We start from the raw sequence: 14926 nt of genomic DNA, 5'->3' as shown, positions 1-14926 counted from the left end.
TGTCATAACTTTTAACATCTTGTCTTTTATGACATAGCTATGGGTACCTTTCTTGGAGGATGAAGGTTTTCTCATCTTTCTAGCTCATTATTACTGAGACTAAGCATGGCACTTTTCTGTTGTAGGTACCAAGGAATACTAGTTGAACTGAGTATCTTTTTGTTTGACCTGAGAATGAAACGTTGCCATGCTTTGAAGAATGAGTTGTTAATAAATATTTGCTAAATGAATATCTTATGTAGTCTAGAAAAATCAGGTGGCTCGCCGTCTGTTGGTTTTCTCTATTCCTCTGATCTTTTACAATGAAGGGTCGGAGAGTGATGGGGGTCATTTTAAGATAGAATTTGTACTGCTTTTCATTTACTTTACACTAATATAAACTGTTTACTATAAACTCTATGAATATTTTCCTTACATTCATTAATTTCTTTCTACTTTGCTTTTGGTCAACAATCATAGCCAGAGTAATGTTGCATTATCTTTACACAGCACCATTTTCTGCCATTTTCTGAGGAAGCAGAATTGTATTACAAACACTATTCAATTTATCCTAAGTCTTTAGTAAGGAGAGTAGGGGTTATTGTTTTTCCTTTGAGTATACAGGGTTAATTGGAGGCATCAAGTAACTGATAAACCCAAAGATTGTGAAATCAAATTCATGGGTCCATTACTAAAGTTAACTTCTCTATTAAGAAATAATAGAACCCTCACTCTCTAACCCCCCACCTTGATTTAATCAACAGACATAAACTGTTTCCTATAGACATATATTGTGGAAATGAAGAAAAACACATTCATTTTGTGCCTACACTATCATAACTACTCTGCTAGTCACTGTAAATTTATAAGATCATTTTGGACTAAGTATAATATTAGCATCTCCATTTTAAAAAATGAAGCTGAGAGAAATTAAGAAACCTGCCCCAAATCTACAGATAGAAGGTAGCAGAAGTAAGTGTCAAAATTGGTTCAGCATAGGCAAAACATTCTTTGACACAAATCATAGCAATATTTTCTTAAGTCAGTCTCCCAAGGCAAAAGAAATAAAAACAAAAATAAATAAATGGAACCTAATCAAACTTATAAGCTTTTGCACAGCAAAGGAAACCATAGACAAAACAAAAAGACATGGAATGGGAGAAAATATTTGCAAATGAGGCAACTGACAGGGGATTAATTTCCAAAATGTTCAAACAGCTAATACAGCTCAATATGAAAAAACAAACAATCCAATCAAAACATGGGCAGATGACCTAAATAGATATGTCTCCAAAGAAGACATACAGGTGGCCAACAGGCACATGAATAGATGCTCAACATTGCTAATTATTAGAGAAATGAAAATCAAAACCACAATGAGGTATCACCTCACACTAGTCAGAATGGCCATCATCAAAAAGTCTACAAACAATAAATGCTGGAGAGGGTGTGGAGAAAAGGGAACCCTCCTACATTGTTGGTAGGAATGTAAATTGGTACAGCTACTACGGAGAATAGTATGGAGGTTGCTTAAAAAAAATAAAAATAGAGCTACCATATGATCCAGCAATCCCACTCCTGGGCATGTATCTGGAAAAGATAAAAAATCTAATTTGGAAAGATACATGCACCTTGATGTTCATAGCAGCAGTATTTACAATAGCCAAGACATGGAAGCAACCCAAGTGTCCATGGACAGATGAATGGGTAAAGAAGATGTGGTACGTATATACAATGGAATATTACTCGGCCATAAAAAAGAATGAAATAATGCCATTTTCAGCAACATAGATGGACCTAGAAATTATCACACTAAGTAAAGTAAGTCAGACAGAGAAAGCCAAATATCATATGATATCACTTATATATGGAATCTAAAAAAATGATACAAATGAACTTATTTACAAAACAAAAACTGATTACGGACATAGAAAACAAACTTCTGGTTACCAAAGGGGTTAGCAGGGAGAGGGATAAGTTAGGAATTTGGGATTAACAAATACATGCTACTGTACGTAAAATAGATAAAACAACAAGGACCTACTGTATAGCACAGGGAACTATATTCAATATCTTGTAATAACCTATAATGGAAAAGAATCTGAAAAAGAATGTATATAGAGGAATGACTGAATCACTTTGTTGTACACCAGAAACTAACACAACATTGTAAATCAACTATACTTCAATTTTAAAAAGTGGTCCAAATTTCAAAGGCATTTCTACTAATGTTAGGTTTTAATTAATTTCCACAAGCTCGTTTATAAATAAAGAGCAGTCCGAACAAATCAGTGCTTAGATAAGGTTTGAACAACCCACAGTTGTTCAAGAATCAGCCTTCCCATGGAAGCAGAAAAGGAAGAAATTAGTAAAGTTTACCTTCTTGGGCCACGGGTTGTACATATGAAACTAGAGGGTAAGCCAGGTTGGTTCTGGAGAGACTAGGTAGGTTCTGAAGAGCAAAATGTATTTACTTTTGCCCTATCCCCAAGAATACCAGTACTGTGGAATATTACATGTACTCCAGAGATTGTTGTATTTCTTTAGTAGGTGACGTGATCCCAGGATACTCCACATGGTACTTCGGGATTCTTGCAGATGAAAGGTGCTATGTAAATGTCAGATATTATACAGCACTTATAAAAAATGTTTCCACTTATCGGTGTGGACTCACTTTTGAACAGCTTAGAAAAGATAGTTATTGCTGATAATAGCTGTCAGAATAGCAGTGTAAATGACTTTTTTTTTTTGCTATACTTTGCTCCATATTTTACTGTTTTTGCTTTATAATCCAGAGTGGACTGGAAGAAGAAAGGAAGATATTTGCTGACAAGGCTTAAAAATAGGAAGATGATGATTTTTCTTATTAAGGTCAAGGTCAACAGCAAGGAAAGAATTTCCATGAGGGAATCATTAACAAAGTTAGACCACAAGAAGTTAAAAACATTACTAGAGTGTAATATTTTGATTTTAAAACATGTAACGTACATGCTATTATCTTCTGAGAGTGCAACCATTACCATTGGAAGTGTACACATTTTATTCGTAGAAAACATGATATAATGCAACGTCTTTATGTTTTCATTTTAATTTTGAAATCTCCTTTTAGGACAATCATCTGGACCCTGAATTACTTGGCTTGGCCAGTTGTGTTACCCACCTGTGTTCATTAGCTTCCTGTCCTTCAAGCTTCTGTAAGAAGCCACTAGAGAGATGTGCCCATCACTTTATCTTGGTATCATTGAACTCTTCTCCATCAGCTACTGTTCAACCAAGCAAATAGTGGTACTCTATGGAATTCTCACTGTTAGCCTAAGGAAGAAACTAGCTCCTTCACCATCAGTGTCTCAGGGCCTCCTTCTTGGCAGGGGAAAAAGTGATGATTTTTGGATTGATAGCCCTACTCTCAAGCCAAATAATTGAGAAACTAAAACTTTGACTTGGTAGTTCTTTCTAACTATTGCTCTTCTCTTCCGTCCTTTTTACTTTGAGTGCTCAAGTCTTAGAATTAGTGATCTCTCTTCTCATTTTACCTATTTTTAACATTTGATTTTCAACTGGACCTAATCAGTCTGGTTGCAGTGACTCTCCACAAAAGCTTTGTTGACATTATTTTTTCTCCTTTAACTTCATATAGATTTTGACAGCATGGATCACCCCTTACTCCTTAAGTCCTGCCAAGACTGAGATTTCTAAACAGACTTCACTCACTCTCTCTGCCACTATCGAAAATTTTTGCTGATCACCATGGGCTATGTATAACAATTCAGGTCTACTGATATGTACAATTCAATAACACTCTATTTATACACCTGTACTAGTTAGGGTTCTCTAGAGCAACAGAACCAATGGGATAGATAGAGATGGAGAGAGAGAGAGAGATTTAAGAACTTGGTTCATGAAATTGTGGGGGCTGGTTCTGGAGAGTCTGAAGTCTGTATGACAGGGCAGCAGGCTGGTAACTCAGGCAGCGTTCCTGTGCTGCAGTCTTGAAGAGAATTCCTTCTACTTTGTGAAACCTCAGACTTTGCTCTTAAAGTCTCCAACTGATTAGAAGGCACTCACCCACATTCATCAGCTTTACTCAAAGTCTACCAAAATTAATCATATCTAAAAAATACCTTCACAGCAAGACCGAGACTGGTATTTCACCAAATAACTGGTCACCATTGCCTAGCCAAGTTGACATATAAAATTAACCATTGCAGTTCCCATACTCTTTTCTTCTAATCTTGAATTCATTTGTCTTTAGTAGATGAAAAAATTGGATATGCTTTTATACTTATCAAGGATTTGGGTTGTATTGCTTTTGGAGTTTTTGCTTTTCACCCTATTGTCAGCAGTATTCGTTGTCTTGGGGAAAGATGACAAGACACATGAGTAAAGAAAACAACTTTAAGTGTCAATAGGAGTTTGCATTTTAAAGTCTTTAGCCCTATAATACTAGGGTAAAAAGTTTATGTCACAAACAACAAATCTAAGAAAATAGATAACAAGTCAGGCTATCTCATTGCCAAAGAGGTAAAGCTTAATGGGGAGGGCAAAGAGAAGATGACAAATAGCTTAGATTCAGATGGATTCCTGAAAAAGCAATCCTGTGTCTCATGCATAGTCTGTTTCCTAGTTAGGGGTGGGGTGGTGAATAGAAACCTGAGAGAATTCAGCATTCAAGAACGGTGGAGGGTGGAGACCTATTTTCTGGGTGGAGCTCAAGAGGATTGCATGTTCAGAAAATGTTGCAGCATGTAGCATGAAACAGACATGGTTGCATAGAAATGCCTGAGATAGGCATAATCATGTTCCAGTGAAGAACAATAGAGTTAAGTCTTTTCTGTCCACCTCAGCAGGGCTTAGAGAGGACCTATTAGCCAGACTAGAGATGCCTATTGCTAGAAAAGAGGGTGAAAGCAGCTGAGAGATGAATGGACAGATGGCCAAAGACCAGATAGAATGAGGCAGAACATTTTTTTTTTCTTCTGGACATCTGGATATAATATTATCTGTACATCTTGTATGGAAAATGGTGACTGAATACTCTCCAGATACCCACACCCCGCTACTACTAGACTAACATTACCTAAGTCAAAGGTGACCATATTTCTCCATTTACCTGGAATATTCCTGATTTATACTGGTTGCCTTGTGCATAATTGTTAAATAGCAGATCCTTTCACCATAGAAAATGTCTTATTTTGCACTAAAAACTATGTGACTTACTTAAGTGCTCAAAACTTACATGCAACATATGAGAAAAAGTGGAAAAATACAGGGGAAAATCTAAAATAGAAATTAGATTCATTTATAGAGAAAATAGGTTGAGTTTTGGGCATGCCTGAGAGTGTGTACTGAAATTCACATCTTTCCTAATATAAAAGGCACATAAACCTCAGGCATTTACATCTTCAAACCTGTTACAGTACGCACAACCATTACTTGAATACAATAGGATATATGTTTTATGTACTTAATATCTGTCTCAGGTTCTTTTGGTGCCTTTATTCTAGCAGCAAATATAATCCTCACTAATGTATTGTTATAAGATGGAAGAAAGCAAGGGCTACTTTGTGAAGGTCTTCGAAAGCCCAGCTAAGGGGGTTTGGAATAATTTCACAGGAGGGAAAGAATGAGATTTGTGTTTTAGAGAGTTAGCTGAGGCAACAGTGTGGACAATGGCCTGGAGGTAGAAGGACTAGTCAGCAGGCTCCTGTGGCAATTTGAATGGGAAATGAGTGTGAACGGAGGAAGTCACACTCATTTCCCAACGGAGGAAGTCCATGGGGATGCCAAAGGTCAGATTTGCGAGCCGTTAAGGAAATCAAATAGAAAATATCTGGACACCAATTTTATCCTGGGAGTGAGGAACAAAGAGGAGATTTGTGGAGGCAGAGAATGAGTTCAGTGTGGGACACTTTGTCTTGAGGTTCCTGTAGGATGTTTAGGAGGAGATGATGGCTTTGTAGGTGAATTTTGAGGTTTGGTGCTTGATGTGTGTGAGGGACGTGTGATTTGGGGGCATGGGCATATACAATTTAAAGATGGTAGTAAGCACTGAAAAAAAAAAGAAGAGCAATATAGTGATTACTTTCTCTTAGTCTCTTAGTAGATGTAAATTTAACCTGAGTAAGCTTTATGTTGAAGTCAGGCTAGAAGGTGTTATTCTGAAATAAATAAAACAACATAACACCTGACGAGCTTTTGCTTGGAAATGTATGTAGAAAGAATCTTATCTTAGACCAGTGTTTCTTGGCTGGGGGCAGTTTTGTCCCCCCACCCCCAACCAAGGAATATTTAGCAATGTCTAGAGACACTTTTGCTTATCATAACTTTACCTGCATCTGGTGGTAGAGTCCAGGGATGCTACTACTGATAAATATCCTACAATTCACAGGACAGCCCCCACCTAGCAAAGAATTATTGAGTCCAAAATATCAATAGTGCTGAGGTTGAGAAACCTCTGCCTTAGACAACTGAGCTAACAATTTTGTTGAAAGAGCTGAAATCATCCTTAAATTGCTGTTTTGATCTTGAAACATCACTGAAGGACTTCGATGTAATGCATGAAAGAACTTTGATATTCTGGCTGGGAAGTCCATTCCAGTTAGCTTTTCTGACTCAAAAGCCTACCTATCTGGTCAAAAGCTCTTGGGTACACAGAAGCACTCTGGCCATACACCACACTGAAGGCTCCAAGAAAGTACAGCACTTTTACCCACTGAATCCCACAATATAGGTTAGCAGTTGATGCAAAGATAACAAGCTCTATGGCATGGAGTGGGTGGGAATCCATATACTGCTAAAGACATAAAAATGGAAGGTTGAAAATGACCATTAAATTTGGCTTTTGCATTATCAGATATGAGGACAAAAGATGGTGAAGGGGGTCGGCAATGTAAAATAATTGTTAAAAGCACGAGTTGCTGAGTCCAACTGTTTGAGCTTGCAAGACTCCTGCTCCTATGATTCATTAGTTGAGTAATCTTAAGCAAATTACTTGTCCTCCCAAGGGCTGTACTTTTTTAATCTGTAAAATGGGTACAAAAATAATACCTGCTTCAAAGAGCTGTGTATGGGAGTAAAATGTCACACACACACAGCTAGCCGAGTGATTGGCACACGGTAGACTGTCAATAAATCCCATCTACATGAGCTCTGGGAGCCTAGCAAGTAAAGTGTGTTATCAATAGAGCAAAAGAAGACCTAGCCTTAGCCTACTGCTTCCAAAGTGATCCTCTACTAACGGCACAAAGATATTTATAGTATTAATGTTGGGATTATGATAATATCTGTTGTTTCTTTTTTAATCAAATCAGTTATTTGCTGACCAGTATTTTTTAAATGTGGTGACCTTCTTGCTGTTGATTTTATTAGCCTCTGCCATCATGAATGGAAGTAGATAAAATAGATTTATGCTTTTCAAATTGTAGTTCTCATACCCGTAAATGAAAAACTGAAGACCACACATAAGAGAGGCAGTTATAAAAGACTAAATTATTACAAAGAATCTGAATACAGAGCCTGCATGCATACAAATTGCACTGCAATATTTAAACTCTTTTTTCACTTCTTACTAGCTGTATGACCTTTGGAAAATTACTTAGCCTTTCTGTGTTTCTGTTTCCTTATCTATAAAATGAGATTAGAAAATATCTCTTAAAATGGCTGTTAAGATCAAGTAAGAAACAGTTAATGGGTGAATTGGTTTTTGTTTTGTTTTGTTTTAGTTTAAGCAAATTGAATAAAACAAAAAAATAAATTTTGTAGAGAAAAATATAAACTCCAGCAATTAGTTTCAATTAATGTATTCAATTACCTTAGAGGTTCTGTCCAACTATAAAATTTTTTGTCTAAAAAGTAATTGATGCTTTCTTTTTATTTCCTTTCCTATTGTATAGAATTGAAATATGCATTTACCTTTGATATCTACTGTGCAAAGAAAAGATATTGTAAAGTATTAGACACAGCACGCCCCCAAAATGTTCAGTAAATGTTAGCTATTAAAATTTTATGGGGAGTCCAAAATGACAAAATAGGCACTCATTCTGAATTCATCTCCTCCCAGGAACACACCAAATCTATAGCTATATATGGATATTTTCCTTGAAGAATATCTGAAAACTAGATGAACTGCTCCCTACAATAAGGGATAAAAGGACCACTTCAAGACCCATCCCTGGTGCATCAGCACACTGTAGGGAGGGATCTCACCAGGCAGGTGCTTCTCCTGGAGGAGAGAGGGGTTGGTGCCACACATCAGGCACCCCAACCCCGGGAGCTGTACTGAAGAGACAAGCCCCCAAAATGTCTGGCTTAGAAAAGCAACAGGGCTGACATCCAAGGGACCTAAGTGCTGTAGGAAACTGAGATTCCCCTCTTCAAGGGCTTGCATGAGGTCTCACTTGGCCTGAGACCCAGTGAAAAAAACAGCAGTTTGAAAGAAGCCTAGACTATATGGAAGGAAATTCATTTGCTAATCTAAAAACATTGGCTGGAGGTGGGGCGCGGGTAGTCAAAATGCCCCCTGGTGACAGAGGCGCTGGCAAATGCTATTATTGCCCCCTCAACCTAACCTGGTGGTGTAAGCTGCGAGCTTGGATGTGGCACCCTCCCCAGCCCCACTCGCCAACCTTTCTAAAACAGATGGAAGGGATTCGTCAGTTCAGGCACTATCCCGATGCCTTGCTGGAGCCAAATAGGACAGGCAGTTGCAGCACTTCCCTGCTTCCTGGCAGGGGTGGGCGAATGGGAACAGTGGCAGCATTATATTGTTCCCTAGCTAAAGTCTGTGCACGTGGGCAGTTGTGACACTCCATGACATTGCCCCATGAAAAGACAACTTAATGGGAGAAGTTATTTGCAAATCACATTTCTGATATGAGGTTAATATCCTATATATAAGGAACTTATACAACTCAATAACTAAAAACAAACAATCCAATTTTTTTCAGAGGATTTTTTTCCCTAAGGATCTGAATAGGCATTTTTCCAAAGAAAGCATCCTGATGGCCAAAAGGTACAGGAAAAGATGCTTAATATCACTAATCATCAGGGAAAAGCACATCAAAATCACAGTGAGATATCACCTTACATCTGCCAGAATGGGTGTTATCAAAAAGATGAGAAATAGAAAGTGCTGGTAAGAATTTGGAGAAAAGGGAACACCCCGAAGCCCTGTTGGAGGGATTGTAAATTGGTGCAACCACTATGGAAAACAGTATGGACATTCCTCAAAACATTGAAAATAGAGCTACCAGATGATCCAACAATTCCACTACTGAGTATCTATCTTTATTTGAAAAGATATATGCACCCCTATGTCCACTGCGCATTATTCACAATAGCCAAGACATAGAAACAACCCAAGTGTCCATAAACAAATGATTGAATAAATAAGATGTGAGATATATATAGATATAGATATAGATATAGATATGATGGAATACTACTCAGCCATAAAAAAGAATGAAATTTGGCCATTTGCGACATGGACAGACCTTGAGGGTATTATACTAAGTAAAGAAAAGTCAGGGAGAGAAAGGCAAATACCTCATCATTTCACTTATACATGAAATCTAAAGAAAAGAAGACAAACAAACAAAACAAACCCCCAAACTCATAGATACAGAGAACAGATTGGTGGTTGCCATAAGGGCAGGAGTTTGCGGGGAGGTGAAATGGGTAAAGGAGATTAAGAAACACAAATTTCCAGTTACAAAATAAATGTCATGGGAATATAATGTACAACATGGAAAATATAGTCAATAATATTGTATTACATTTGTAAGGTGACAGATAGTAACTAGACTTAGTATGGTGACCATTTTACAATGTATACAAATGTTGAATCACCATTTGTACACCTGAAACTAATATAATACTGTATGTCAATTGTACCTCAATAAAAGTCAATTTAAATAAAAACTAAAATTTTACATATTTAGCAAACATAAATGTACATGCATGCAAACTTTAAATGAATTTTTAAAGATGAACTTTAAGATGCCAGAGAAATTTCACATTTATAGTGTGCTACTTTGTGGCTATTTTGTGTACTATTTTTCTTTTCTTCTGAGAATACTTTGGTGAACTTTTGAGAAGCATAGATATGGGTGGTCTTCTAGTCCACTGGACAGCTATGCAGGCATAGGATATTTTTGACCAATACTCTTAGATACTTTCCAAAATACCTTATGAATAACTATCTACTCACACTCATTAATCACACATTGCACTCATTAATCACGTTGCAAAGGAGGATCATTAACAACTGTGACCAGATGTGCAGGAAAATCCCCTGCCTGGAAGTCATGCCTGCTGGATTACTCTGCGCACTGGTTATGGCTGGCTGTGGGAGGACAGCATCAAATGAGTGACATCACTGTGGAGTTCAGAGAAACCATACAACCTGGGTAATTTCTTGAGCTATGATCCCAAACAACCAGAGAGGTACAAAGTTAGGAACACATACAGGGCAAGCAGAGGTGAGACACTCAAAGATTCCAGATAACTCTTTTTGTACATAAATTCAATATACCAACACTTGCTATAACAAAATTTGTAAACTGGCAATTTACCTACTATTTCAGATTATTTGTAGTTCTCAATTTTAGTGATTCCTTAGCATTTAACTTTCCTTTCCTCCATTCCCCACTCCCCTCACACAATCCCCTCATCCTCCTGATAGTTATATTATCATTTTTGTTAGTGTAATGATTACTTTGTAATAATTATTACTTGTATTATTCACAGTTGGACCGCATAGTACACTGTGATTACATTTCTTCTCTTTCTCTTTTCACTTGCTTAGTTGTATGTCATACGTGATACCTGTCACTAATCCATTACCAAGCCCATTGATAGAACTCTGAGATCATTCTCAGTACGGTCAGACCTATCAGTAATCTACCAGTTTTGTTGCTGTACTGGAGATATCTCTACTGAAATCCTTTACTTTCTGCTACGACTGGCCCAGCTGCTTTCTAGGCCTGCAGACTGCAGTAGGCATGCAATCTACCTTCTTGGTCCCCTGGGGAATTTCCCTGTCTCCTATGCTGTATGTGCTGCTCTTTCTTGGTTTACTCCATCTTGAAGATGGATCATCCCCTTCAGCAGTTTTATGAGAAAAGGTGCATGGAAGAGACAGATTGGCTAGTAAAGAATTCCAGGATGGAAATGGTTTTCATTGGGATATTTAAATACCCTGTATTGACTGCTTTTGCTGTCTTTTTATGCTTGTTTGTTTTGGTCTCTATCTTTCATATTGAAAGCTTTCTTCATATCTGGTGATCCTTAGCTTTCACTAGTGAGTCATGAAAATATCTTGTGTTCCTGAGCAGGCTAGAGTGCCGGGCTTCACCCTGAGGTTATCTGGCTCTTGATGTTTCGTTGGAGCAGCCTGAAAGGTACACAGCTGTAAACCTTTTTTTCTCAGGTTGTTCTTAAAATTTTTAATTGTGGTAAAACATACGTAACATAAAATTTACAGTTTTAACCATTTTTAATTATACATTACAGTACAGATCAGTAGGGTTAGGTATGTGCACATTGGTGTGCAGCTGATCTCCAGAACTCTTTCATCTTGCAAAACTGAAACTCTATTCCCAGTAAGCAACAACTTCTCATTTTTCCCTTCCTTCCCCTTTTCCGCCTCCAGGTAACCATCATTCTACTTTCTGTCTCTATGAATTTGACTACTCTAGGTTCCTCATGTAAGTGAAATCGTTTAGTATTTATCGTTTTGTGCCTGGCTTATTTCACTTAACATAATGTCTTCAAGGTTCATCCATGTTGTAGCCTGTGTCAGAATTCTTAAGGCTGAATTATATATGACTCACATATTGTTCATCCATTCATCTGTTGATAGATGAAGGAACTTGGGTTCCCTCCACCCTTTGCTATTGCGAATAATACTGCTATGAACATGGGTGTACAAAAAACATCTCTTTGAGATCCTGCTTTCAGATATTCTTTTGGAATATATATCCAGAAGTGGAATTGTTGGATTATATGTTAATTTTATTTTGCATTTTGTCAAGCACCACTGTGCTGTTTTCCACAGCAGCTGCACCATTTTACATTCCCACAAACAATGCATGAATTCCAATTTCTCGACATCCTCACCAACACTTGTCATTGCCTGTTTTTTTGATAGTAGCCATCCTAATGTGTGTGAGGTGGTATCTCATTGTGGTTTTGATTTGCATTTCCCTAATGATTAGTGATGTTGAGGATCTTCTTATGTGCCCATTGGCCTTAGGCTGGTTATTTTATCAGAAAAAAAAACTTCTGTCTCTTATTCAGGGTTAATAAGAACGGTTATCAGCATTTCGGAAACAAAGCAGAAAGGAGTTGGAGTTGGAGTGTAGCCATAAGTGTGCAGATTTTTATCCATCCCTCCTTTTCAAGATTATGTCCCTGCTCTCAGTTAGGCTTAGTGTCCTGAGTCTAGAGTCCCTCTTGATCAGACTGTTCAGGGAAGGAACCTCCAGGCAATAGCCAGGGAGAGAAGAGGGGGTGGAAATCAAGGATATTAACTATTTCTTTCAGTTTTCCTATTTCAGCCATACTGGTACCTGCACTTTTAGAGGTGACAGTTGACTCTAATTTCTGAGCCTTTAAGAAACTCTGCAACACCAGCCAGCTCACTTTTTGGCATCATCCCTGTGGCATTTATTTACTTTTCAGTATTTAAAGTTTTGCTTTGGTACCTCCTTTTCCCAGTCTCTTTTTCTTCTGCAGTTATGTCTTTTATCACATTATTTCAGTAGAGCTTCAGCAAAGGGTAGAGATAAACGTGTGTCTTTAATTTGCCATTTTAACTGAAACTCCCTCTTGTCATTTTGCTATTGTTGTTATGTTTATTGTTATTGTTAATTTCTATCATTATTAATCAATACTCTTTTTTTTCCATTTAGGGGAAAGAAAGAGACAGAAGCAGAGATCTGTCATGAGACATTCCACCAAGCTTTATTAAAGGAAAAGCAAGGATGAGCATCTCTCCCCAGGTACATTTTGTTGGTGTTTGATACCCCTGATGCCATGGTCAGCTTTCCACTTTAACCCTTCCTTGACTCAGATTTTCTGCTCCGTTCATCTATTTTCAGATTTTTGTCTAAAAGGAAAGCATTTCTACTACATACCATCCTCAGTAGGAAAGTAAAATTCGATATACACTGTTTTGCTTTACAAAATCCTTCAGAAACTCAGAGACTTTCTAAGTTTTGGAATACTGTTTTAAAAGTACTTAGATGTTTTGTTTTGGTCTTTTTCATCATACTCATATAAAGCTATAGAATCATGCTTGTTAGTGTCATCTGATAATATGAAGATTGATAGAAGTCAGGAGGGAAGTTACCTGTCATTTCATACAGGCTTAGATGGACCATGGCCTGTTCTATTCTGACATAAAACATTCCCAGAGTATTGTCTTTCAGGACCCAGAAGAAAAACGATTTACCATTTATAATCACCCACCAAACTGGGAAAAGCCTTGACCTTTATTTATTTATTTATTTATTTTTGCTGGTAGGAATTTAACACAAATTTACTTGCATAGGTTTAAATTGCACTTTCTATAATAAAAATAGAAAGGTTACCCTTTCACATTTTTTATTTTTTTAACATCTTTATTGGAGTATAATTGCTTTACAATGGTGTGTTAGTTTCTGCTGTATAACAAAGTGAATCAGCTATACGTATACATATATCCCCATATCTCCTCCCTCTTGCGTCTCCCTCCCACCCTCCCTCTCCCACCCCTCTAGATGAACACAAAGCACTGAGCTGATCTCCCTGTGCTATGTGGCTGCTTCCCACTAGCTATCTATTTTACATTTGGTAGTGTATATATGTCCATGCCACTCTCTCACTTCGTCCCAGCTTACACTTCCCCCTCCCTGTGTCCTCAACTCCATTCTCTACATCTGCATCTTTATTCCTGTCCTCCCCCTAGGTTTTTCAGAACCGTTTTTTTTTTAATTCTATATATATGTGTTAGCATATGGTATTTATTTTTCTGTTTCTGACTTACTTCACTCTGTATGACAGACTCTAGGTCCATCCACCTCACTACAAATAACTCAATTTTGTTTCTTTCTATGGCTGAGAAATATTCCATTGTATATATGTGCCATATCTTCTTTATCCATTCATCTGTCAGTGGACACTTAGGTTGTTCCATATCCTGGCTATTGTAAATAGTACTGCAGTGAACATTGTGGTAAATGATTCTTTTTGAATTATGGTTTTCTCAGGGTATATGCCCAGTAGTGGGATTGCTGGGTCATATGGTAGTTCTATTTGTAGTTTCTTAAGGAACCTCCATACTGTTCTCCATAGTGGCTGTATCAATTTACATTCCCACCAACAGTGCAAGAGGGTTCCCTTTTCTCCACACCCTCTCCAGCATTTATTGTTTGTAGGTTTTTTGATGATGGCCATTCTGACCAGTGTGAGGTGATACCTCATTGTAGTTTTGATTTGCATTTCTCTAATGATTAGTGATGTTGAGCATCTTTTCATGTGTTTGTTGGCAATCTGTATGTCTTCTTTGGAGAAATGTCTATTTAGGTCTTCTGCCCATTTTTGGATTGGGTTGTTTGTTTTTTTGATATTGAGCTGCATGAGCTGCTTGTATATTTGGACATTAAACCTTTGCCAGTTGCTTCATTTGCAAATATTTTCTCCCATTCTGAGGGTTGTCTTTTGGTCTTGTTTATGGTTTTCTTTGCTGTGCAAAAGCTTTTAAGTTTCATTAGGTCCCATTTGTTTATTTTTGTTTTTATTTCCATTTCTCTAGGAGGTGCGTCAAAAAGGATCTTACTGTGATTTATATCATAGAGTGTTCTGCCTCTGTTTTCCTCTAAGAGTTTCATGGTGTCTGGCCTTACATTTAGGTCTCTAATCCTCTTGGAGTTGATTTTTGTTCATAGGGTGTTAGGGAGTGTTCTAA

This window comes from Phocoena sinus, chromosome 2 (genome assembly GCF_008692025.1).
Source record: "Phocoena sinus isolate mPhoSin1 chromosome 2, mPhoSin1.pri, whole genome shotgun sequence".
NCBI lineage: Eukaryota > Metazoa > Chordata > Mammalia > Artiodactyla > Phocoenidae > Phocoena > Phocoena sinus.
Note: the sequence above shows the minus strand (reverse complement) of the source record.